At 38.2% G+C, this 24700-nt stretch overlaps 1 protein-coding gene and 1 long non-coding RNA gene across 2 annotated transcripts in view; one reads left to right on the plus strand and one right to left on the minus strand.

The window, feature by feature from the left end:
- The window catches only part of LOC109432670 (low-density lipoprotein receptor-related protein 6), a 193182-nt gene that overhangs the window by 131120 nt on the left and 37362 nt on the right, over window positions 1-24700 (minus strand). The gene's annotated exons all lie outside the window — the stretch shown is intronic.
- LOC109419164 (uncharacterized) lies at window positions 17298-18576 on the plus strand. Its single transcript, XR_003897958.2, has 3 exons — window positions 17298-17621; window positions 17689-17794; window positions 17863-18576. It is a non-coding gene; the product is annotated as an uncharacterized LOC109419164 (long non-coding RNA).

Raw genomic sequence — 24700 nt, forward strand, 5'->3', positions numbered from 1 at the left:
TTTCACGTCTGCTACAATCTTCATGCTAGTTTGATAACGCATGCAATAATGCGAACTCAAATCACGGAACTGAGAACGCTCAAAACTACTTTCGTGATTTTGGTCACAAAATCTAGAACTCGGTTCATGCGCCCTTTCAGCCGCATAAACAATCATCCACACGAGTAATCGCACAAGTACCGCCGCGTAATGGAGTATAGTAGCTTTTTTTAGCGTTCTGGTGTCCGGTTTTCAGCTCCAAATACTGTTTTTATTCTCGAAAGCAAGTGAATATGGATTGTTAATTATGTAAGTAAGTGATTGTGGTGGTTTTCTGGTGATTTATAGTGCAAGTGCATCTGGGATTCCCAGGAATGCCGACAGAAGTAGAGGACAAGATTCTCGCTGTTGCGCCCTCCTCAGGATGGTATTAATTTTTAATCAGTTTCGGAAATGCCATGTAAGTACAGTGTGAAAGAAATATTATTCGATAAAGTGTAAAATTCGTCTTATGCAGTACTTTAATCCTTCTGATGCAGTACTTTAATCCTTCCGGACGCGTGCCGTTGTAAAAAGTGCAACACTGGCAAAAAATCTTGCTCGTCATATACAGCGCGAGCGCGGTGCAGTTTTACCTTCTTGATGGCGCGCGTCCTAAATGGTTCAAGTGCATTTTTCTTTGCTTTCAATTACAAATATCGGATCGTGAACAACGATCCACTTGCCATGATTTGAATCACAATAACCAGAACGATTATTGCAGACCATGAACTAGTTCTAATTCCCGTGATTTGTGTTCCCATGCGTGTGAACTAAACACCATGTACCGTGAACTAGGTTTCAGTCAATGCGAACAATAGTCATGGATATCCGAACACAATTCACGATAATATGATTTTTGATCTTGAGCTGGTCCGTTACTCAGGCGTTACATTTATGTGGTGGAAAAGGGTTCACGAGAACGCGACTTTTATTCATGGTGTATTTTCGTAAATGAAAATCGTGCTTGTTCCGAATAACGTGACTGATTGTGGACGATTTTCGGAACGGATTTTTATGCGTGTACACATTCTGATATGGTATGAAAAATTCAGTTTCAAAATTCAAAAGTCTTGAAGACTTAAAAAATCGAAAACACAAACAAGTTGGTATGGTGTTGTAAGCAATGCACTGAAAATTTAATAACATTGATTATTCCTCGCAAATGCAACATTGTTGCCTTGTTTATGACCAGCCAGTGACAAAATACAAAAAGGTTCAACTCTATCGATCGCAATCGATCGGGTAAAAAGTTCAACAAGACACAAGAAAAAGCCGAAGAAACTCAAATCGAAGAAACAAAGTGGAAAAACAAGGCAACAACTCTCCACACTTGAGCGTCGTTCGCTCGTCGAAGAACAATTGATGACCGGCCCGAGAAAGAAAGGAGAAATATCGGAAACCAAGGAGTATATTGGAGGGCCTACACTACACAGGCAGGCCAAAACCAAAAGTGAAACTCCGAAGAAGAAATAATAAGAATATATTATTGAAATTGCGTTCTTCCCTGAAGCGGAGGTGCTCTCGGCGGAGTGGCGGGGTAACGCAAGGGTCCAGGCAGGGAAAAGTTGCCAGCAAGAAGGAACTGGGAATAACTTGAAATCTTATAACAAGGCACTGATCGTTTTATTTATTTTTTGCCCCTCGTTCGGTCCGGTTCGTTCCGTTCGCATCTCGTCAGGCAGGGGCTTCGCCGTCTCTTGCTCGCGCCTTTCTCCTCTAGCAGCAGGTCTCGATCGTTCGTATACAATACGCAGACGGGACCAGCTGGAGTTTTCGGGCATACGACTCCGTCCGGCGAGAGAATGAGCACAGGGGTTACTAAACGTTTCGTGTTAAAGTCAACATACACAGATCGAAAAAAGAGTGTAAAATTCTGTGACATATGTTGCACATGATTGGAGCGTGGGATATCACAGAAGTTTACATAACTATCATGTGAAAGTCATAAAATATCATGTAAACTTCCATTATATGTTATGTAATTCAGCATGACTCTGTGAGTTTATGACACAAATTTACATGAGATATCATGTAAACCATCATAACACTAAGTTTACATGACTAAGCTGAAGATTACATGACGTGTAAATCTCATTATTTTTATCTGTGCGGGTAATAATAATCTTGATTACCTTCCTGTGAACTCTATTTCAGTCGTGTAATCATCCCATCATGTAAATTTACACAATATATCATGTAAATGTATATTCTATTCCATGTTATTATGACTCAGTTTATCTTGACCATATTAATAAAATTTTCATGGTTATGAAATTTACATGTTATTTCAGGTAACTTCTGTAAAATTGCATGTTCAAATCACCTATATGCATCTTATTTTGCAGTAACTGCCGCTAGAATTTTTCATGTTCGATATGAATCTCATAGGAATTGATCTTACAAAATTTCTAAATCAGGCCATCAAATGTGCTGTAAATGTTTTTTTTTTCTGCAATTTCATTAAATATTTCTAACTACCACGTATGTGGAAACTCTAATCTGACAGGAGCCAACATGTATCGTGTATCCACAATAATGAAATGCTTTATGGATACACAAATGTTTACATACAAGATGTTGGATTCTTAAAAATGGCGGCCTCGCACCCTGGTGCTAACTACTAACTTTCTTATAGTTCCCAAGAGTTCATCTATGATATTTTTCACAAACACATTCAAAAGTTATGATTTTTTTTATATTTATTGGTTTTGAAAAACATTTTTGGACCACCTTCTTAAAAATTGATCAAGCTAATGACGGAATAAAAAAGGGGCCTGCCGAGATGGTTCCACCTCCCTACGGGTCTAAATATTTTCAATGAACCCACCAGTTATCACGCCATACCGAGATACACTATATTGATTTTCTATGGAAAGGCTGTATAATTATACAAATCAGATTAAAATTACGAAAATATACGATTTTTCTCAAAATATGATTTACGATATCTGGTTGGCTGGCTTACTACTTGCAGCCAGGGTTCTCGATTTCTACTTTGCATCTTTATAGGACACTGCATTGTCTTGATTATATATGGGATTTGGACGTGACGTGGCCTTGTTGGTTACAAAACTTCTATAAGAGTGAAAGAGAAGGCGAGGATTTCGTACTATATTCACGTGTCCCCAAGGGCTTCTCCAAGATGAATATGGGATTCCTCTTGGTAATCTCGTTTCTACCTGTTGGACTATCTTTGGAAATTCGATAAAAAGTTTTCATTGTGATAGCTAGAAGATGCTGTGAATATTCTTGGGAGTTTTATTTAGAAGTTTCTACGGAAATTCTTCCAGATTTTTTTTCCAAAATCCTCTACAAACTCTTTTTGAGTTTTCTTCTGAAGTTCCTGCTGGGGTTCCCCCAGTTGCTTTATCCAGCATTCTTTCAAGAGATTGTTTTGAAATCCGTCCAGAATTTCTCCATAAGTTGTTTTCTGATATACCAACAGGTTTTTATTTCAAAACTCCTATAGGAGCTCTATCTGAAATTCATCAATTACTTCGTTCTAGGATATCAACAGAGTATCTGCTGGATTTCTTCAGAACGCTGTTTGGATTTTGTTTTTTTCATAATTTACAATATTATTTCTTCCAAAAGTTCTGGGAGCCCTCTAGGAGTTTGGAAATCTTCAAGAATTTATTTTTGGAAACAATCAAGAAGTTCATTCTTGGATTCTTCCAGGACTCCTAAGAAAAGTTATTAAATTATTGAAAATAACAAGAAACAGGAAGGAATTCCATTAGGGAACCAAATAGCATGGTGAGTAGGAACTTCAGAATGTACTCCAGAAGCAGCTCTTGGAGAAATTCAAGAAAAAAATTCTGGTAGATTCCCAAAATGAACTTCTGTTGGATTCCCACAAGAAACTACTGGAGGATTTTCAGAAAAAAAAATCTGGAGGATTCCAAGAAAAAAAAGTCCTGGGAGAATACAAGAATGAGCTCCGAGATTATTGCCAGAAGCAACTTGTAGAGAAGACCCCCTTGAAAGATTTTTAAAAGGAACTCCTGGAGGAGTACAACAGGGATTTTTTTGGAGGTAATACAGCTGTAAATTCTAAAAAAAAAACAGCCTCCTGGATGAAATCCAGCAGAAACTCCTGTAGATATCCTAGGTCAATGAACGAAGTCGTTGATGGAAAACAATCCTGGAGAAATTTCTGGATGGATTCCAGAAGAATTTCTTGAAATAATGCTGGAATAAGCAACTCTTTGAAGAATTCCAGTAAAAAAACTCCTGATGACACCCTATATTTCCAGGAAGAAGTTCTTACGGAACCCCAGAAGAAACTCTAGAAGAAATCTCAAAAATAATTTCGGGAGAATTTTGAAAAAAATAATCCTTGAAGAATTCCGACAGAAACTTGTAAATAAAACCCAAACAAACATCTTGATTTAAAAAGAAATTTTGGAAAATCTAGAAGGACATTCTAGAAAAATTACGAAAACTTTCGAATTTCAAAACATAATCCAACAGGTAGTAAGCAATTACCAAAGGGAAATCCAGATTCTTCATGGAGGATTCCTAGAAAGAAGCCCTTGAGAACACGTGAATATAATTCTAGGTTAGATCCAAGAGATTCAGAGGAAATTCAAGGAGGGTTTGCTGGTAGAACTTCTAATAAAAAGCTCAAATAAATTCTTGATGAATCCACAATGAAACTCCTTATGAATTTTCCGGGAGAGCTCATAAGGATTTCGAGCTGATCATCTGCGAAACTCAAAGAATTTTCTTATGGAATGTCAAAAAAAGCCCAAAAATTCCAATAAATTCTCCGTAAAGCTTTGTTCCTTGGGATAGTTTTTTTTTCTGTAGAATTTCATAAGGTTACCGTCTGCGTCCTTGAAGAATTCCTCCCACCATCAATCTTGACCCAACGACAATCTTGACCGAATATACAAATAGCATCCCCGCTGCCACCGCAGTAAAAGTTTCCTCAGAATCCCAGCGGAATGTCTCTCGATACGCTATCAGCATTTGTCTCGTAAGGTCCCAGAACTTCATTGGAATTTCACGATCTGAATTTGTTTGTTTGTGTACCTGCTTGTCAGCGACGATGGCAAACTCCAGCGAACGGCTGGAAGCCACACTTGAAAATCATTAATAGGCTTCTAAAGATCTATCTCAATTCCCAACTAACATTTATTGTGACGTTGACGTATAAATGACCATGTAAGCCTATATTATATCGTCATTTTCCACAAAATTTGCCATAACTCAGGAACGAAATATAAGTGCATTCCAAAAATTTCAGCGATCAAAGCTTATGAAATTACCTTCCCAAAAATATTTTTTTTTAAATTTTCCACGAGTTCGGGCATAGTTTTTCCGGCTTTTCTTTTGAATTTTCTCAACAGTGAAAAATTTTGTGGAAAACTTTTTCCATTTCATATTTTTTTTGGATTCCTGAGATTTTTCAAAGAAAAGGCTTTTATGGCACATTTGGACATTTTTCAACAAAATTGCCCATAACTCAAAAACGAAAAAAAAAATGCATTCCAAAAATTTCAGCGATTAAAACTTATGAAATAACCTTCTCAAAAATATTTTTTCGAAAATTTTCCACGAGTTCGGGCATAGTTTTTCCGGCTTTTCTTTACGAATTTTCTCAACTGTAGAAAATTTTGTGGGAAACTTTTTCTAGTTCATATTTTTTTTGCTTTCATTTTCTAAAAAAAAAACTTTTTTTATACGATGCTTCGTTCTTGAGTTATGATTTTTCAAAGTAAGTAGTGTCAGGGGAAAACAAAAAAATTCCACCTGAGTTTTCCGGGAAAATAGGCGACCCTGAATTTTCCTCAATTTTTTTTTTGTTTATATATCCATGAGCCCTGCCTGTGGAAAAAGTTTCATGAAAAGCTGAGACCCTTCGGCACAAACCCGTACGGTAATAAAAAAAAATCCCCAGTAATCCCTGAAAGACAGATTTGGATAAAACTTGGAGAGATTCTTAGAGAAACCGTTGGATGATTTCTTGGAAGAATCCTCGTAAGATATTCCTAAGGGACTTCTGCGGAAGTCTTCGGAAACTGTTGGGAGAAATTCATCGAACAAGTCCGTTAAGAAACCCCTTGGGGAAAACTTCAAAAGAATGGTTGCTATTAAATGAGCAAATCGCGCCACTGTAACCTTGCGTGTTTGACATAACTACACTGCTGTCACAATGTTTAAGAACAGTTACGGTGACGCCAAACATATTTAGATTTATTTTTGGGAACCCTTACGGAAACTTTGAAAAGTTCTTGAAAGATTTCTCGATAATTCTAGGATTCTTGGAGAGATTCATGGAAAAAAAAACCTGGACAAACCCTTGGAGAAAACCATGATTAAAATTATTGAAGTTATGCTTGCGCTTGGTGGAAACGTGAGAAGAATTCATGCAAAAATCATTGGAATAATTCTAGGGAAATTTTCTGGAGGAATCATTGCGAAAATTCTGAGAGAATGTATTGAAGAAATTCCTGATAAATCTTTGGATAAATTCTTAGAAAAAAAAATCTGGATGAGTTATTAGAGTTGGAGTAGTTGCAGGGTAGCAACGGCAGCACTTTGACATGAAATCCTGCGCAATTTCATGCACCAAGCGCTGGAACAGCAACTTGCGGATCAGTCCATCGAGTGCTTCTGGTAGCGAAGGAATTCTCGTAGGGCCCCCGTTCCCGGCCGGTAACGATGCGGTTGCAATCACGTCCTGCTAAACTAGGACAAGTGTGATTCCCACAAGAAAATAAACGCGAACGCTGACGCAGCATTGTGAGCGCAAAAATGCAACGCGCGTCAGACGCGCGTTTTAGTAACAAACGCAAGCGTTGACAGCTAGCGCGACGCTCAGCGCACCATTGTGATCCAGCCTTAAGTGCCGGCCTGTCACGTGATGCGACGCGAATATCTCATACGATTTGACAGCTCCTTATTATTGATTGTTATTCCTTTGCATGCAAATTTTCGCGTCGCGCCGCGTGACGCGTCAACTCTGGCCGTACCCTTAGGTGCCGACCTTAAGGGTGCGGCCAGAGTGGACGCGTCACGTGGCGCGACGCGGAAATTTGCACGCAAAGGAATAACTATCAATAATAAGGAGCTGTCAAATCGTATGGAAATCCGCGTCGCGTCCACTGTCCGCACCCTTAGGGTCGTCTTCAGTGTCTCGTATTTGACTCGACTCTTTAGGCAGAACTTTTGGAAATATTAACCAACTTTCAAATAACTTGAATTGAGCTCAAAAACTTTAAAACAAGCTCTTGGACGCGTCACAATTTGATTATTGTTATTATTGATTGATATTCCTTTGCGTGTAAAATTTCGCTTCGCTTCGCGTGACGCGTCTACTCTGGTCGACACCTAACTTTAAGAATCTCTAAAAGCAATCTCGAGTGGAAATGTAAGAGAAATCTCGGAAAACTTTAATGCCGATTCAAAACGTATATCACGATAGAACTAAACATGTTAAAAATTGATGTTTTTAAGGTACATCGGAATACAAATGTGATTAGAGACAAGCTCGTGAGAATCCAAAGATAGCCCACTTTTGCACCTACTCGTGATTTTAAGCAGATAAATCTCCTAATAAACTAAACCAGCGCACCAGGTACTCTTGATATACTAAGCTTATTAGAAGTGATCAAGAATTAAACTAAATTATAATATCGTTGAACGATAACTTCTTCAGATTTGTGCATCCCAGGTTCTGTTGCAACTAGAATACCAAAACATTTGTCCTTGATGTACCGTCTACCCCCGTTGGTTTGAGATTCTCAAAATCTCACGCAGAAAAAAACATGGTAAAATCAAAAATATTTCAGGTAAACTCAAATAAATTGTCAATTTGTTCTGGCAACAGAAATAAAACTGTTTGGAGCAAATCGAACGTCACATTTGAAGCAAATTCAATCCATTTTTGAAACAAACATGCATCTTCTGACAGGGTTATGTTAGAAACAAATGTAAAAATGTTTGTTTCTGTGGCAGGTCGGCCCTACGGAAATATTTGTTTTCCAATGCAATTAACAAAGTCATTTCCTTCTCTAGGAAAACCCACTTCCCGCGTGGCACTTTCAATACCAACATCATGTAGATAACATACGCTCCCGAAATCAATGGGATTTCGTGGAAACTTTAGGTGAAACTTGACTTTTTTTGCAAGAGGAAATCTTGTTTGGTACTGCAGCTGGAACTTGAGAGTTTTGTTTATGTTCTCGATGGCGGAACGGGGGGCTCTTCAATGGGTATTGTAGAAATCAAGATGTAACGGGTGGCCACTAAATAACGGGAATGCTTTTAGCAGCTGATTAAAAACAATAGAAGCGTCCATAGAGTAAACATTTTTTAGACAAAACCATCGTCTATCTATCCACAAAGTCAGCGTATTCTTTATTTTGTGTCAACTTATTCTGTTCTGCAGAAAACGACATTGAAACAGGAAGCACTACCAAAACGCCTTGGACGGCTCTACTGATTGCTCAACACAACCGTAAAAAAGTTAATAGTAAACCATTATAAAACTAGAACCCGCCCGGTTTTGAATGAATTCCACATTTCGGCATCCCAAGAAACAGATCCTGAAGGAAATAGAGGAAAACTAGCAAAACCAATAAGCATGATATCATTTCACATAATAAAATCTTCTTTTGTGACATGGGCTGGATAAATCAATAGAATGCCTTGTTAAATAACAAATATTTACATCAAATCACATTTACACATTGAACAACATGTAAATGGTTCGTTATAAAAAAAAAATAGCACAAAAAAAGTTCAACAATGAACCGCAGTGCACAAATTACATCGACACGTTTTGGTGATACAGAAAAATAACATTTTTTGGAAATTTCTATAAATGTCATTTACGGGAAAAGGCTACAACCAAAGCAAAAACAAAAACAAGTCAGTATCCCCATTTTTTCTTATTACTGTTTGAGTGTGTAGATGCTAAAGGTAGCTGAGAAACCATTTATTTTGAAAATCGGGTTAAGTACGGTTTTTTTGAATTCCACTAAGAATTTGCATCCTTTGACAGATACGTATTTCGACCTCAACTGTAAGGTCGTCTTCAGTGTCTTGTACTTGACTCGACTGTCGAGTCAAGTACAAGACACTGAAGACGACCTTACAGTTGAGGTCGAAATACGTATCTGTCAAAGGATGCAAATTCTTAGTGGAATTCAAAGGAACCGTACTTAAAACCCGATTTTCTTTTTATTTACAGATATTCCCCTAACAAGCCCAGGTTAATCATCATCATTTATTTTGACCAACGATTTCACAGACGCAGAAAATGCGTGAAAGTAAACTCTGAAAAGTCGTACAAAGCAGTTGCTCCAACATCACTGCAAAAAAATACTGTACAAATTACTACGTTCAACTTTCTTAAATTTTATATTTTCCATGGACTTACATTGTTAAACCTTTATGATAGTTAAATTCAGATTGCCATTTTTAAAGATCATATATTTTTAAGAGCACATTCAAAGCATTCCCGTTATTTAGTGACCACCCGTTAATTGAGTTAGTTTTAAAAATTAATATTTTAGTTTTAAATATTTTATCAGTTTACCGAATAAACATGAATATTTTTGTTTCAAACGAACGAAATTTGTCTCCATGCTGTTAAATCTGTTTAGCAAACCCGTGGGTATTGTTGTGGTAACCCGGATAAAAACTAACCATAGGGTGTTTGGTGAAAACCATTCCTGCACCATACAGTGCACCAGCTACAATAAAGTGTATTGTAATGAAATGGTTCGCTAAAAGCTTTGCAGATTGTAGCTACTATACATTTACATTCGATTTTTATGTAACAATATATTATACTGTTTTTCTTACGTTTGAACCATTCACTTTTCCGAAACATTATTTTCCGTGCATTTTTAATTATTTATTCAGTTTTAGATTTTTCCGTGCTTTGTTTTGGAAAGGAAAGAGAAGAAAGTGAAAAAGTTGAAACATCAATTTCGATGAGAGAAATACGAACGTAGGCCAACCCGGAAAGACGCAGGTCAGATTACCGTAAATCAGTGGATGAGTTCAACAATATTCTTTCTGTATTTGCATTTAGGGGAGTTTTATCCTCTTCTCTTATGTGAACTTGCCTTCGACCACAATCGAATCAAATGCGATTGACAAACTTTATTTCTCACGTAGAGCCAAGCGTAGAGCCATCTTTAACCTTGTCTTTGATATTTGAATCGAACTTGACAGTTTTCTCATGAGTTGTTATGTATTTCAAACTTTAGTCAAACTAGTGCCTCAATATAGTAATAACGGTTAAGCACGCTGTAATGATACTTATGTACCTCGTCACCCACTTCATGCAACTACATTAGTGGTCTAAAAACACTTAGCGCGCTCGACATAGTTCCATCATGCCGATCAAAGTGTTGCCACAATTAAGGTGACTCCCTGTATCACTCCTATTTCAGCTCTTCTTTTTCGATTCTTGTTTCTAACAATCATCGAGCGCAACAGTAGTGGTGTTGCCTTTTTACATTTGTTCTATAAACAAACAAAAATAGCAACTCTTTGTCTCGCTTCCGCCAATGTAAACATTTCAAGATTATTAATCATTCAAAAGCAATTCAAGCAGTAGACTTCTCTGCTTTGCTAAATAACAATGAAACATGTCTTAATATTACGAATAACACCAAATTTTATGTTCAATAAGCTAACAAATATCGAATACTCTTAGTATGCTCTTCCGCTGTTGATGTTTGCAAGCAGCAGCAGTGTTGGCGGACAGTGCGGAGGAGATTTCACAAATAAAAATTATAATCATTCGAAGAATAGTTTTCGATTTTACGACGTATAATCGATAAATTTTAGTTGACCATTTCAACGATTTTGATTGATTTATTGATGAATTTTCCCGCAAGATCGACATCACTGCGTTCAATGATCGATGATTGTGCGCCAGACGGCACCGTCGCGTCGTGATGCTGCCGCGGCGTTGTACTGTGGCGGGTGGTAAACATTGCCATCGAACTCTTGGTGCGGTTGAGACAAAATTATATAATTTTCAAGTATGAGTGAAAATATTTCTTTGTGGCATAGATAGTTCGAAAGAGAATTTCAATTGGAATAGTGTGTTCTATATTTCTTTTCGAAATATTTTGCGCGAAGTGGACAATTTTAGAGAAAAAGGTAAGCGTCGATTTACTTACGTAAGTGTATTGGTGCAATACTGTGTAAAGTTGAATTTGGATGATGATTCTGAAGAAGCCATTTTGTGATGACACAAGAAAAGGCCTTAATACTTAGTTTACAAAACCCGGTTATCAGGCTGGTGGGGCATGGGAGCCTAAGCTTCAACAGTTAATGCAATCAGAGACCACTGAAACACTGAGACGTGGGCGATCCTATATATGAAGGGTTGTCCAAAACGCTCTGGAGAATTCCCAAAGCGCATTATAATAAATCTAGTAAGCCTAAGAGGCCATTAACAGGAAGAAAATTACAAGATAATATAACATTATATGGTTTATGTAATGTAAAACAGTACAACATTACAAAAGAAATCCATTCCAAAACCATTTGATTAAATGTATAACCAGTAGTGAAATTACGATTAAAAACAATTTATTTACGGTACATTTTATTGTTTGAAACCATTCATGTACCATACCATGTATGGTATATTTAAACCCACGTATCAGTATTTAGAACAATTCATTAACAATTAAATGTATGGTTTTGCAAATATATATATATATGGAAAAAAATATTTTTTTATATTGTTACGATACTTAACAACCTGTATAATATATTGTAAAAATCTTACATTTCATTGTTTTTGTATTTTTATTTTTACAGTGGTGTCAATTGTAAAAATATGGTTCTAAATAGTACTGTTACAATATAACGTTCGGTTTTTCTACTGTATTTTTTATTCGGAAAGCTTTCAGCTGAAATAAAAATGTAATTTAATTACTTCCACCAAATGTTCCCGTCAAAGGCATCCATACAATTTTTAGTGAACCCTCGAGTTCCAAAGCCCGGTTACGAATACGGTCGATAGCGATATGCTTGATTAAATTAAGGTTAGTTTGATTACTTGTTCAATCATTGTTGCCTATTCATCATTGCTGGGAGTACCTATCTTGTGGCGGTAGATAAATTGGATTTGATCTAAATTTAAGCGGTTAACGGTAACACTAGTTTACAGCATTTTTGAACTCGGTAAGCTGATGATCATTTTTGATGTAGAATCATGCCCTGAGTTTGAAAACGCGAAGGAAAAAAATTACAGTAGAGCGGAATTTTTTTCGACTTTCCATACAAGGGTGATGATTTGAAATCGATTTTTGTTCTATTTTTAAGCAAAGTCGCTCACTTCACACATCTCATTCTCAGTATTCAATGTTTCGATTGAGCTGATTTTTGTACTGCAACTCGCCTACATATGGTATGTCAAATAAACGTCGAGAAAGAATTTTTAAATTGTTTTTTTCTTATTGAAAAAAATATATTTCTTCTTAATTTTTTGGAAATTTTGCTAAAATTTAAGGAGATCGCCCCTCAAACTAGCCACTATCTTGAATGTCATCAATCTGACGCAAAGCCTGCCTTCAGATGATCGAAAGGTATTATATTCAGCTTTTAATTTATGGTTGAACAAAACATAAGATATTTGAATTTTAGTAAATTCCATATTTTATAAAGTTGTAAAACTCGATATTGAGCTAAAGCTTGAAAACTGTTCTACTTAAAATTTTTTGGAGCACGATTTCGAAATCAACGCTAAATTGTGCTTCAAAAATTTTGGTCGTTGACAGAAGTTCACGACTTTCGTTTTATTTTGTAAACTTGTGTAATTACTAATTAAATTTAACAGGTGTGTATAAGGCTACGACCACTTATGTTACCAGCATGTAGTTATAGCTATCTAGGATAAAACTCACAAACTTTACGTGACTATTGCATTAGATCCACCAATTCCATAGACTAACTTAACGACCAGCAGGCATGGTGATTTTCTATTTCAGGCGACAATGGCGCCTGTCACGTCAGGTTGCAGATCAATGTGGAGAAGGGGATGGAAGTGATGATTGCATTCGTTTGTGTCCACATCAGATCGAAAATACCCCTGCGTGTGCAGAAATTCAAGCAGGTGTAGGACTTTTGTTGGGATATGGTTGGCAGAGGGTTCACACATTGGTGCGTGGATACCAGATGATAGATTTGTGTGATTAATACTATGAAGCTAAGCGGCACAGTTCGAGTGATTCATAGCATGTAGGCATTATCTGATAAGATTAACACTGTGCTGTAAAAGTTGGAAGGAAGAGAGGCTTTTTCAACCTTCCTGGTACTAGCGATGGATATGAATATATACATGAGTTGTATTTGAAGATAAAATTGAAAAAGTAGATAGAGAAATATAAAGTAGGAGGAAAGGGACGGGCCAGGGATCAAACCCAGGACCTCCTGTATATGAATCAGAAGCTGTAGCCACTAGCAAGGATGGGAACACTCACTTGCAGAGAGTTACACTCACTTGCTGTGTTCTCAGCTCAGAAGCGTGCAATCAAGAATCGATGTATGGATGACCCTTTCCTTGTGGTTCTGTCTAAAAGTTTGCCGAATAGAGTAGGGGTCGCACACGCATAACAACGTGGTGACAGAGCTGTGAAAGCGACTCTCCACGAGGTGAGTGTAATTTACAATCACCTCGTGGAGAGTTGCCTTTGTAGCTCTTTCACGATTTTGGTATGCGTGTGCGACCCCTACTCAATTCGGCAAACTTTTAGACAGAACCACAAGGAAAAGGTCGTCCATACATCGATTCTTGATTGCACGCTTCTGAGCTGAGAACACAGCAAGTGAGTGTAACTCTCTGCAAGTGAGTGTTCCCATCACTGGCCACTAGACTACCAAATCCGGTCCACACTTAAAGCTTTATTACTGTAACACAAAAATTAAAACTAATCTAAACTTATCAAAAGAAGATTCAAATATTATAAGACAAAATCTGCATCGAGCTACCTTAACATAGGTATTCTAGCTATAAAATAGAGCGAAGATACAGAACCCCATACATTTCGGGTTGGAAACCCCTGAGATGGGCAAACCAGCAGCACCGAGCCCGCCGCGCGCTGTCGAAGTCGAACACGACGATCAGTCCTTGTGTGAGTGCGGCGAAGAAGATCTTCTCCATAACAAGCCCCGCCGGGCGCAAACAGCAACAACTCGGACGGTGGACGACCAGAAATCCGGAGTCCCAGAAAAGTATCACCCTGCTTGCCTTGGTCTCCCACGTCTGTCTGCCCCCCATCATCGTTGGATGTCTGCTCGTCGTGAGGAAAATTTGATTGATACTCTCAGATAAATGGTCCATCATTAGTCATTTTGAAGTTTTTTTTTTTCTCGTTTCTTCAAGCTCTCTTCCACATTGGACTGACTGGCTCGTTTGTTGCTGCTGCCAAGGTTTCCAGAGTTTCCAGACTGGGTCGACCTCGGCGTCTTCCATGATTCTCTCTACCTTCTCCGGTTTACGCCGTGACGTTGATGACCTTGCACCTCTTCCTATTCCACAATAGCGTGTAGAAAGGCTGCGAACGTTGTTTTCCATCTTTCAGTCAGTCATGCGAGCGTTCGAACATCGATCCGATGGCAAATCCCGTAAACTCGAAGTCGAAGAATACACCCCGCACAGGTAACCTTCCAATAGCAACAAAAATAACAACAAAACAGTGCAGATCAGAAACACCCAAACGAGTCTCGGACAGAGGGCAATCGAAGAACAACACACAATATTTTCTTTCGCCTGCCTTTTGGGTTCCTCTGCTTCTTGTTCTTGGTGGTTGGCTGGTGATCTTCTGCGCAACGCGCTGAACCAACTAGCCAGCAGAACCAGTGAAGATCACAGTCCAACAAGATGCTATATGGTACAATGATCCGCATCCAGCTTCCGATTTCTCCCACAGGGTACAACAACACATGAGTGAGGACCCGTGGTGTGCTGAACTAGGTAGATGAAGGACGCAGGCACAGGCTGGGGAATGTGATAGGAGAAGAAGACCTTTCTTCGCCTGTTCCAACAACAGTCGTCGTGGGTCGTGCTCGTTGATGTGGGCTTGGTTTGGCTTGTTGACTTTTTAACCGTTGGCATTATTACGGCCGCCGCCGGTTGTCTTCGTCGTTGTCGTCATTGCCAACATGCATTGGCTGTCCTATACAAACAAGGAATTTGCTCGCGGTTTGGCACTGGACCGTTGGTTTTTCGTTGGTCGTGTTTTATTGGTTTGGTTCTGTTGGTTACGTGTCAAATTTGTACCGGAAAATATTAGAAGTTGGTGAAAATAAGTTTTTTATGAACAGCCACAAATTACGTCACGTTTTGAAGGGGGAGGGGGTTCAATAAAGTGTGAATTTGACTAATTAGTAATTTTCATAGCTTATGCTAGGTATAGACCTCAAATGGTATCGTTCATTGCTTTCATTTTTCTTGACCGGAATGGTCTAGAAATTGGTTAGTCTAGTAAGTTCCATTTGATTTGACGTTTCTTTCCAACTTCGTATTGGAGTCAAGAAGAATGCAACGCTTGTTCATTTCTATACCGATTTCTCGCCTGAATTTTCTGAGATGGTCAAAATTTGGTCAACGTGGTTTATGAACAGCCCCTTAGCTGATAATGTTTAGAAAAATAATCTACGATTTAACCCTTTGAAGCCGGAATTTTTCCAAGCGTTATTCTGGAGTTTTTTCTTCGTTTTTCTGTACTTTTGGTATTCAATAGTACAAAAACGGTAGAATATTATGCGGAATTTTTTTTCTGGACATCCTAGGTCATCAAAACTATTCTTGAGTTTAGATCCTTAAGTCTATGGGTGCAACGGTAACTTCTTTCACTACACAAAGCTACAATTTGTAATCTATCATGTCCAGTAAGTCTTCTGTAAGTTCAATAGACAGTATCAGATCAGCCGGAATATCCCAGGTCATCCAAACTGTTCTTGAGTTTAGATCCTTAAGTCTACGGGTGTAACGGTAACTTCTTTCATTATACAAAGCTACGATTTGTAATCTATCATGCCCAGAAAGTCTTCTGAAAATTTAATAGACAGTATCAGATCAGTCGGGGTATCCTAGGTTATCCAAACTGTTCTTGAGTTTAGATCCTAAAGTCTATGGGTGTAACGGTAACTGCTTTCATTATACAAAACTACGATTTGTAATCTATCATGTCCAGTAAATCATCTGAGAGTTCAATAGACAGAATCAGATCAGTCGGGGTATCCTAGGTCATCCAAACTGTCCTTGAGTTTAGATCCTTAAGTATATGGTTGTAACAGTAACTTCTTTCACTACACAAAGCTACAATTTGTAATCTATCATGTCCAGTAAGTCTTCTGTAAGTTCAATAGACAGTATCAGATCAGTCGGAATATCCTAGGTCATCCAAACTGTTCTTGAGTTTAGATCCTAAAGTCTGCGGGTGCAACGGTAACTTCTTTCCTTACACATAGCTACGATTTGTAATCTATCATGTCCAGCAAGTCTTCTGAAAGGTGAATAGACAATATCAGATCAGTTGGGATATCCTAGGTCATCCAAACTGTCCTTGAGTTTAGATTTTTAAGTATATGGGTGTAACGGTAACTTCTTTCACTACAAAAAGCTACGATTTGTAATCTATCATGTCCAGTAAGTCTTCTGTAAGTTCAATAGACAGTATCAGATCAGTCGGAATATCCTAGATCATCCAAAATGTTATTGAGTTTAGATCCTAAAGTCTGCGGGTGTAACGGTAACTTCTTTCATTATACAAAGCTACGATTTGTAATCTATCATACCCAGTCAGTATTCTGAAAGTTCAATAGACAGTATCAGATCAGACGAGATATCCTAGGTCATCCAAACTGTTCTTGAGTTTAGATCCTAAAGTCTGTGGTTGTAACGGTAACTTTTTTTTATTATACAAAGCTATGATTTGTAATCTATCATGTCCAGCAAGTATTCTGAAAGTTCAATAGACAGTATTAGATCAGTCGAAATATCCTAGGTCATCCAAACTGCTCTTGACTTTAGATCCTAAAGTCTATGGGTGTAACGGTAACTGCTTTCATTACACAAAGCTGCGATTTGTAATCTATCATGTCCAGCAAATCTTCTGAAAGATAAATTGACAGTATCAGATCAGTCGGGGTGTCCTAGGTGATCCAAACTGTTCTTGAGTTTAGATCATAAAGTCTGCGGATGTAACGGTAACTTCTTTTATTATACAAAGCCGCGATTTGTACCCGCATAGAAGTTTACCATTGATGAAACAGTTCAAACAGTTCTACGGGCATTTGAGGTACTGTCACCATATCCTGGTAAGGTGTTTAAATGGTTTAAAAACTATGGTAAAACAATATTACAACTCTGCGCAAAATGTTCACTATTGTGAATGTTGTTCACATATATTTTTTTACAGTGCATAATTTAGCCAACCATAAGATAAATCAATTTAACCATAGTGGCTACCATCGGTCTGCACCTCATGTTTTCAACTGTCACTTAGCAATGTTTTTCTTCGGAAATATTTTGTGAAGATTTATTTCGAGTTTCATTGGCACGAAAAACCAAGACCGAGATCGACACTGAATTGGTATCCTGGCAAAAGATGGTGAGTATGAACAAATAGAACAACAAATAACATTGTGGTTGACCATTTTTACTTTCTATTTATACAGTTGTTCCGACCTTGGTTCCGACGGCACCTTGCGGCTAGATTGAAAAGAGTAATCACTCCACGTATGCTGTTCGTTCCGGTGGAAAAGTTCAGCGAATTTATTGATGGTAAGGTTTACAGCTAAATGCATGTTACAGAGAGGGAAACTATAAATCCATCTCTTATTTGTTCGCAGAAAGCAAAGCAGATAACGTCTTCCCAGTAATGAGCCGAATTATTCTACACTTCAAAACAATGAGATTGACCTACAAATTTCTACCCACCAGCAATTCCACCAGCATGCTGCCATACACAACAGAGAATATTGCCCAACGGAATGCGAATAATCCGCTCGCTATTGACCACTCAACGAAAGGACACCAGCACGGTTCCTACTTAGCTTCCGACCTCAACCATTATTCCCGAAGCGTCTCCACCACATCAGAAAGCTTTTCCTGAAAACGGCCGAAGTGATCATATACAAATTCATTACGATATGTGCAAACAATTGCTTCAGGATTAAATAATTTGAAACATATTTCCATTGCATTTTATTAAATTGTAAAAACAAGCATGACAAGCCTTATATAGACCACATCGGCTACTGTTCTGCTTTATGGTAGAACACCATCTAAACTGTTCATTCAATTGTCCCACACAAACTTTTTCAACCTCACTTACTATGTTACTATTACTGTCGTCCAACAAAATTAGTATGAGAAAAATCCAATTTTGGAATGGTAAACATTCTTAACGACCCGTTGCTCGTATGGTCGGGTTTTCAAAAACCATAATCAGTATGGTTGAAACTTTATCCAGCAGTGGTTCGCTTATGGTTGGATGTACCGTTTTGGATATGGTTGAAAATGGAATGTAAACCATAATTGATGATGTTTTCGTGTGGTTCGGATTTATGCGGGTAATCTATTATGTCCAGCAAGTATTCTAAAAGTTCAATAGACAGTATCAGCACAGTCGGGATATCCTAAGCCATCCAAACTATTCTTGAGTTTAGATCCTAAAGTCTACGGGTGTAACGGTAACTTCTTTCATTATACAAAGCTACGATTTGTAATCTATCATGTCCAGTAAGTCTTCTGAAAATTCAATGAACAATATCAGATCAGTCGGGGTATCCTAGGTCAACCAAACTGTTCTTCCCATGATCGCATAGTCGACGTAACCACCATTCACAATGTCAGTACAATATAACAGATATGGATACTGTTACGAGTGTAGACCTGAAGCCCTGAACTCCAAGGTAGTTTGGCTGACCTGGAATATCCCTGTAGTGTCTGTAAATGACACTTGAGATTTCAAGAGCTTCGCGAATCCCAGCAGGTTATCCAATATTATTATTTATGGCAAAACACATAAAGTTATTCTTGTAGATTTACAGGACTCCATTATAGAACAGTTTGGACCAACATGAATGTCCCAAAGGGTTATAATAAAAAAGTAGACTTCAGATTGGTCCAGTAACCACGGATAAATATGCAACGTTACTCAGTATAACAGATATGGCTGTTGATACGAGTGTAGACCTGAAGTCCTGAACTCCAATATAGTTTGGCTGACCTGGAATATCCTTGTAGTGTCTCTGAATGACATTTGAGATTTCAAGAGCTCCGCGGACCCTAGCAGATTGTACAATACTATTATATATGGTGAAAACACATAAAGTTGTTCTTGTAGATTTGAAGGACTTTATTATAGAACAATTTGGACGACCCTAGATATCCCAAAGGTTTAAAATAAGCTAGTAGACTTCAGATTGTTCCAGTAACTGCAGTTGATTATGCAGCGTTTTTCAGTATAACAGATATGGATACTGTTACGAGTGTAGACCTGAAGTCCTGAGCTCCAAGGTAGTTTGGCTGACCTGGAATATCCCTATAGTGTCTATAAATGACATAGTAGATGTCAAGAGCTTCACGGATCTCAGTAGGTTATGCAATGCTATTAATTGTGGCGAATATACATAAAATTATTCTTGTAGATTTGAAGGACTTCACTATAGGACAGTTTGGAACACCTAGAACATCCCAGAATATAAAATACCTTTTGATATTCTTGATAAAGGCTAAATGGATACATATACACCAAACCCACATCCAAATTCAGCTTTTAGAACATCTGGTATGCCAATTATTTCGGATATTTCGTTTTTGCAATTTTCATGGTGTTCAGGATGATCTAGGTAATCAATGAAGTCCCAAATACAAATATCCCTATTTTTCCCTAATAGAGGACTCAATTTTCAACAACTTTGCCGAAGACAGTATTCTGTTTTATCGAATGGGTGAATTTATACAGTCGTTTCTATGTTGGGGTCATATATGACCCCTCCGGCTCCAAAGGGTTAAACGGCTACGAATTCTTTTAATATGGGAAAACGAGGTTTATTATTTGCCCGACGTTTCGACATTGGGGTTTTTGTCATCTTCAGGGGTACTAAAATTTAATACATGTACTAATTTGATACAATCTACGGATACACAATTCGTGTGGATTATGTACTTACTTTAATTTTTCGTTTTTGGTCTTATGTTTCGTCTAACTGTAACCGCCTTGTCAAGTTGTTGTTGGTACATGCTGTAAAGTCATCATTAAAAGTTTAAATTGTCAGATTCCTTGTCTGATGATACATTTTGTCGCTTCTCCAGGTTTGAAGAAGGAACAACCGCTGTACGATAGCGTCAGGCAACAAATGCGGGAGTACCAGGAGAAAGGCTACGCACATCGTGCTAACGAAGAAGCTAGCTAACACAAGTTCAGAGAAGATCTGGTACCTGCCACTGGGAGTAGTGATGAGCCCAAAAAAACCGAACAAGGTTCGCATTATTTGGGATGCCGCCGCAAAGGTAAACGGAGTGTCGCTCAATTCGGTTCTCCTTAAAGGTCCCGATTATCTTGCCTCGCTGGTCGAGTTCTGCTATCACTTCCGTCTTTATGCCGTCGTACTAACGGGAGACTTCATCGCCTGTTCATCAGACAAGAAGATCGACAATATCAACGTTTTTCGTGGCAGGATCATGTATCGTCCAAAGTCGAAGTCTTGGTCATGGACGTTGCCATATTTGGAGCGACGTGCTCTCCAAGCTCAGCTCAACACGTTAGGAATGTTAATGAGAATGAATTTAAGCACGAATCTCCCAGAGCAGTGGCAGCAATCATCCGGTATCACTATGTCGACGACTACCTTGACAGTTTTCCAACGGCGGTGGAGGCAATGAAGGTCGGAAGCGAAGTTCGTAGGATACACGCTGCCGTTGGATTCGAGATCCGGAATTTTCTTACCAATGATGCAACGGTCGCAGCAAAAGTGGGAGCAACATCTGCCGAAACAGAGAAAACAATAGAGCTCGAGAAGGAAGACAGCGTGGAGTCTGTTCTTGGTATGAAATGGATCCCAACTGGAGATGACCTCACTTACAACTTTGTAGTACGAGGTAATCTTGGACATGCACTGGATCAATCCCACAGGCCGTCCAAACGAGAGATGGATGCTACGTGTTATGAGTTATGTTGTTATGAGTTTGGTAATTCCACTGGGTTCATCATCCTCGGAAGGACACTCATGCAAGATATTTGGGCATCCGGAGTAGACTGGGACGAGCCTATCAATGCCGAACTGTGCGAACAATGGTGGCGTTGGACGGCGCTTCTTCCGGGACTCAACTCTATCCGAATTCCCCGCTGCTATTTCACGGCCGCTGATTACCAGTCGTATTCCGCACTTCAAATTCATGTTTTTGTGGATGCTAGCAAATCAGCATATGCCTGCCAAGTCTACTTTCGAGAAGAGTCTAAAGATGGACCGGCGGTAGCGCTAGCTGCTGGAAAGGCAGGGGTAGCTCCACTCAAAATGATGTCCATTCCACGATTGGAGCTTCAAGCTGCTGTGTTGGGCATGCGATTACTCAACAGTGTTGCTGCAATGCATAGTAGGGTGGGTTATTTGAGGTCCCAAATAACTGTGCAAAATTTGGGCATGATTGGTTTTGCCTACATTTTGCGCATCGCTATTGAAGTTTAAGTTTGTATGGGATTTTACATGGGAAATCATACTTTTTCGTATTTTTCTTGAAAGTTGCTCAAAATTGTAATATACCATATAACCGCTAATGTTAAAAGTATAGCGTAGGATGTGTCAAAAAACTTTGTCGAAGAACGCAAAGCGATCCGAAGCATGTGGAATAAGATAAACTTTTCAAAAGTCAGGCCAAAAAATAAAATTTTATTTATGTTATTTCTTTACATGTTAAAAGATAAGCACACACAGGCGATCAGTAGGTTATAACTTTTGTTACAAGACTCGGATCGCTTTGCGGTCTTCGGAAAAGTTTTTCAGGACATCTGAGGCTATACTTTTACATAATCGGTTTAATACTTTCAGAATAATTTTATTCTTTTATCAGGAAAATTCAAAAAAGTGAGTTTGCAAAAAAGCGTAGGCATGACTGATCGCGCTTAAATTTTGTACAGTCACTCAGGACCCGAAATGAAGTGAAAAAAAAACTTTGATCTGCAAAAACGACATCTATGACCCACGCTAATGCATAGTCTCCCAGTTAGTCGCCGTGTTTTGTGGACCGATTCGCAGACAGTGGTTGCCTGCTTGCGCTTCGATCACCGAAGATATCAGCAGTTCGTGGGCTTTCGTGTGACAGAGATTCTATCCACGTGGTTTCCTAATGTTGCAAGAGTTTGCATTTTGAAATAAGGCAATTATTTATTGACAAAAATAGGAATTGCAGCAACAATTTCAAAATGTAGTTATGAAACATAGTGCCAGTATTTAGACTGTATGAATCTATTATATATTGTAGAAAATTTCAAGACAATCTCTACAGATTGTTATATTGTTTGTGGGGCTGACATTAAAAAAAAAGACATGGACAACGTCTTCAGCTTTCGGCTGTACAGACTGTTTTAAACTTAACATTAGACAACGGACAACGGAGCATGCACCAGTGCACAATGGTCGGAAAAAGATAAAGTTCGGCCAAAACTCTTTTTATGTGTTTAATCGAAGTTATAGGTTGCCTAGATATGTTATATAGTATTTTTAGTGTTTAAAAAGGGGTATTCAAAAATTACGTAATTTCAATAATTTCAAAAACGGTGAAAATCAGTAAACCCCATATTTTTTTGCGTTTTTGTTAGAAAATCAATTCGAATTTAAATAAATGATCATTTTTCGATCAAATCCAAGCAAGTTTGTTCAAAACGTGTGAAAAATGTGGAAAGATAAATTTTATATCAGTAAAAAATGGAAAAATAGCGTAAAATATATGAAAAAACATGTCTTTTTTAAATAGCTCTAATTTGAAAAACTGCAAATTTCTGCAAAATATTTAAACGTTTTTAGGCAGCTCTAAGCATGATGTTTAAGATGTACTATTCGAAATTGCGGCGACACATGACGACACGAACCGTTTTTTAACTTAAAAATTACCAAAATTTCTAAGGTGCAATATACGAAAATTTAAAAAGTTTTGTGACATATTAATTTTGCACCATACGTGCATTCAAACAGTCCAATAACAAGCTTTCATATGCTGGATAACTTAAAACATATATTTCATTCTCAAAATATTATTATTTTACTTTTTTCGAATAATTCATTTTTCAATTTTATGACTTGGGCCACTTTGGCAGTGAAAATGTCATTGAAATACAAAAGCTAGTATACTTTTAATTAAGAATCATAAAAGTACAATACATTAACTTTGTTATAAGGTGAAATAAAGTTTAAAAATATCAATTTCGTTTTTTGAGAGTTTTGGCCGCCCCTTTGTATGGAGCCCGACCAATGTGCAGTGGAAACGGGGAAGAAAATATTCTCACGAAAAGTTTCAACGCCCGAAGCGGGAATCGAACCCTCACCCCATAGCATGGTGCGATTATAAGCTTGGTGACCCTAACCGCACGGCTACGAGGCTCCATTCATCCATTCATCCATCGTTCTATTCATGTCAATTAAAATTGTTTTGTTTATTTGATTTTGAAGATTACTTTAGGAATTCCTTCCGAGGATTACACCAGACATTTCCTTTGAAGATTTCACCACGAATTCCCTTTGGGGCTTCCGCAAAAAGTTTCTTTTAGAGATTCTTTCTCGAATTTCTATTTGGAATTCTCCTGGAGTTCCTTCTGAAGATTCCTCCGGGAGTTCCCTCTGGGAGTTTCCCTGGGGCTTATCCCGGAAATTCGTTTCGAAAGTTCTTTCCAGGAAATTCGTTTGGGATCTCTCCAGGACTTCCTTCTGGGGATTCCTCCTGGAGTAACTTCTTGAAAATCTTTCAGTAGTTTCTTCCCTTTGAAGATTCCTTCAGAAGTTCATTCAAGGTATTCCACCTGAAGTTCCCCTTGTAATTCCTCCAGGAGTCCCTTCCGGGGATTCCTCCGGGTGGTCTCCCATTCTACTTCTGAGAATTCTCCTTCCTCCTGAAGTTTCTTCTGGATCTTCCTGCAAGATTCCATCAGGAAATTCTAATAGCAACTCCCTCTTGAGATTCTTAGACTTCCGTCCAGGAATTTCTGAAGGAGTTCCCTTTGGAGGAATCCCCAGAATGAAATCCAAGCGCGATCTCTGAAATGAGCTTCTGGCAGAATTTTCTCCCCCAGAAGGAACTCCCGGGGTGAATCCCCAAAGGAACTTCTGAAAGAAAGAAAAAAAAAATCCTAAAGATATCTCTAAAAGAAACTTCTGGAGAAATCTCAAGACGGAGCCCGTAGTTCTTCTCAGATATAAAGATAAGAAATGTCGCAAAATTGTCATTATATTATTAGCTTATTTTTCTGTCGCTAATGGAAAACGACATAATTCACTTTTTATAACTAAACAGCACATAGTAATTGGTAGTGTCCATGAAAGTACATCGGATGAAATTTCATGAGATTTGCCATCGTTGCCCAGAAGTTACTTTTTGAGGAAGTTCTCAAATGATACTCTAGGAGGAGGAGGATTCTCCAGTCTTAACAAAAATTAAAATACTGATATTTCTTCTTCTTCTTCTTCTTCTTTA

Source organism: Aedes albopictus, chromosome 3 (assembly GCF_035046485.1).
Source record: "Aedes albopictus strain Foshan chromosome 3, AalbF5, whole genome shotgun sequence".
NCBI classification, from domain to species: Eukaryota; Metazoa; Arthropoda; class Insecta; order Diptera; family Culicidae; genus Aedes; species Aedes albopictus.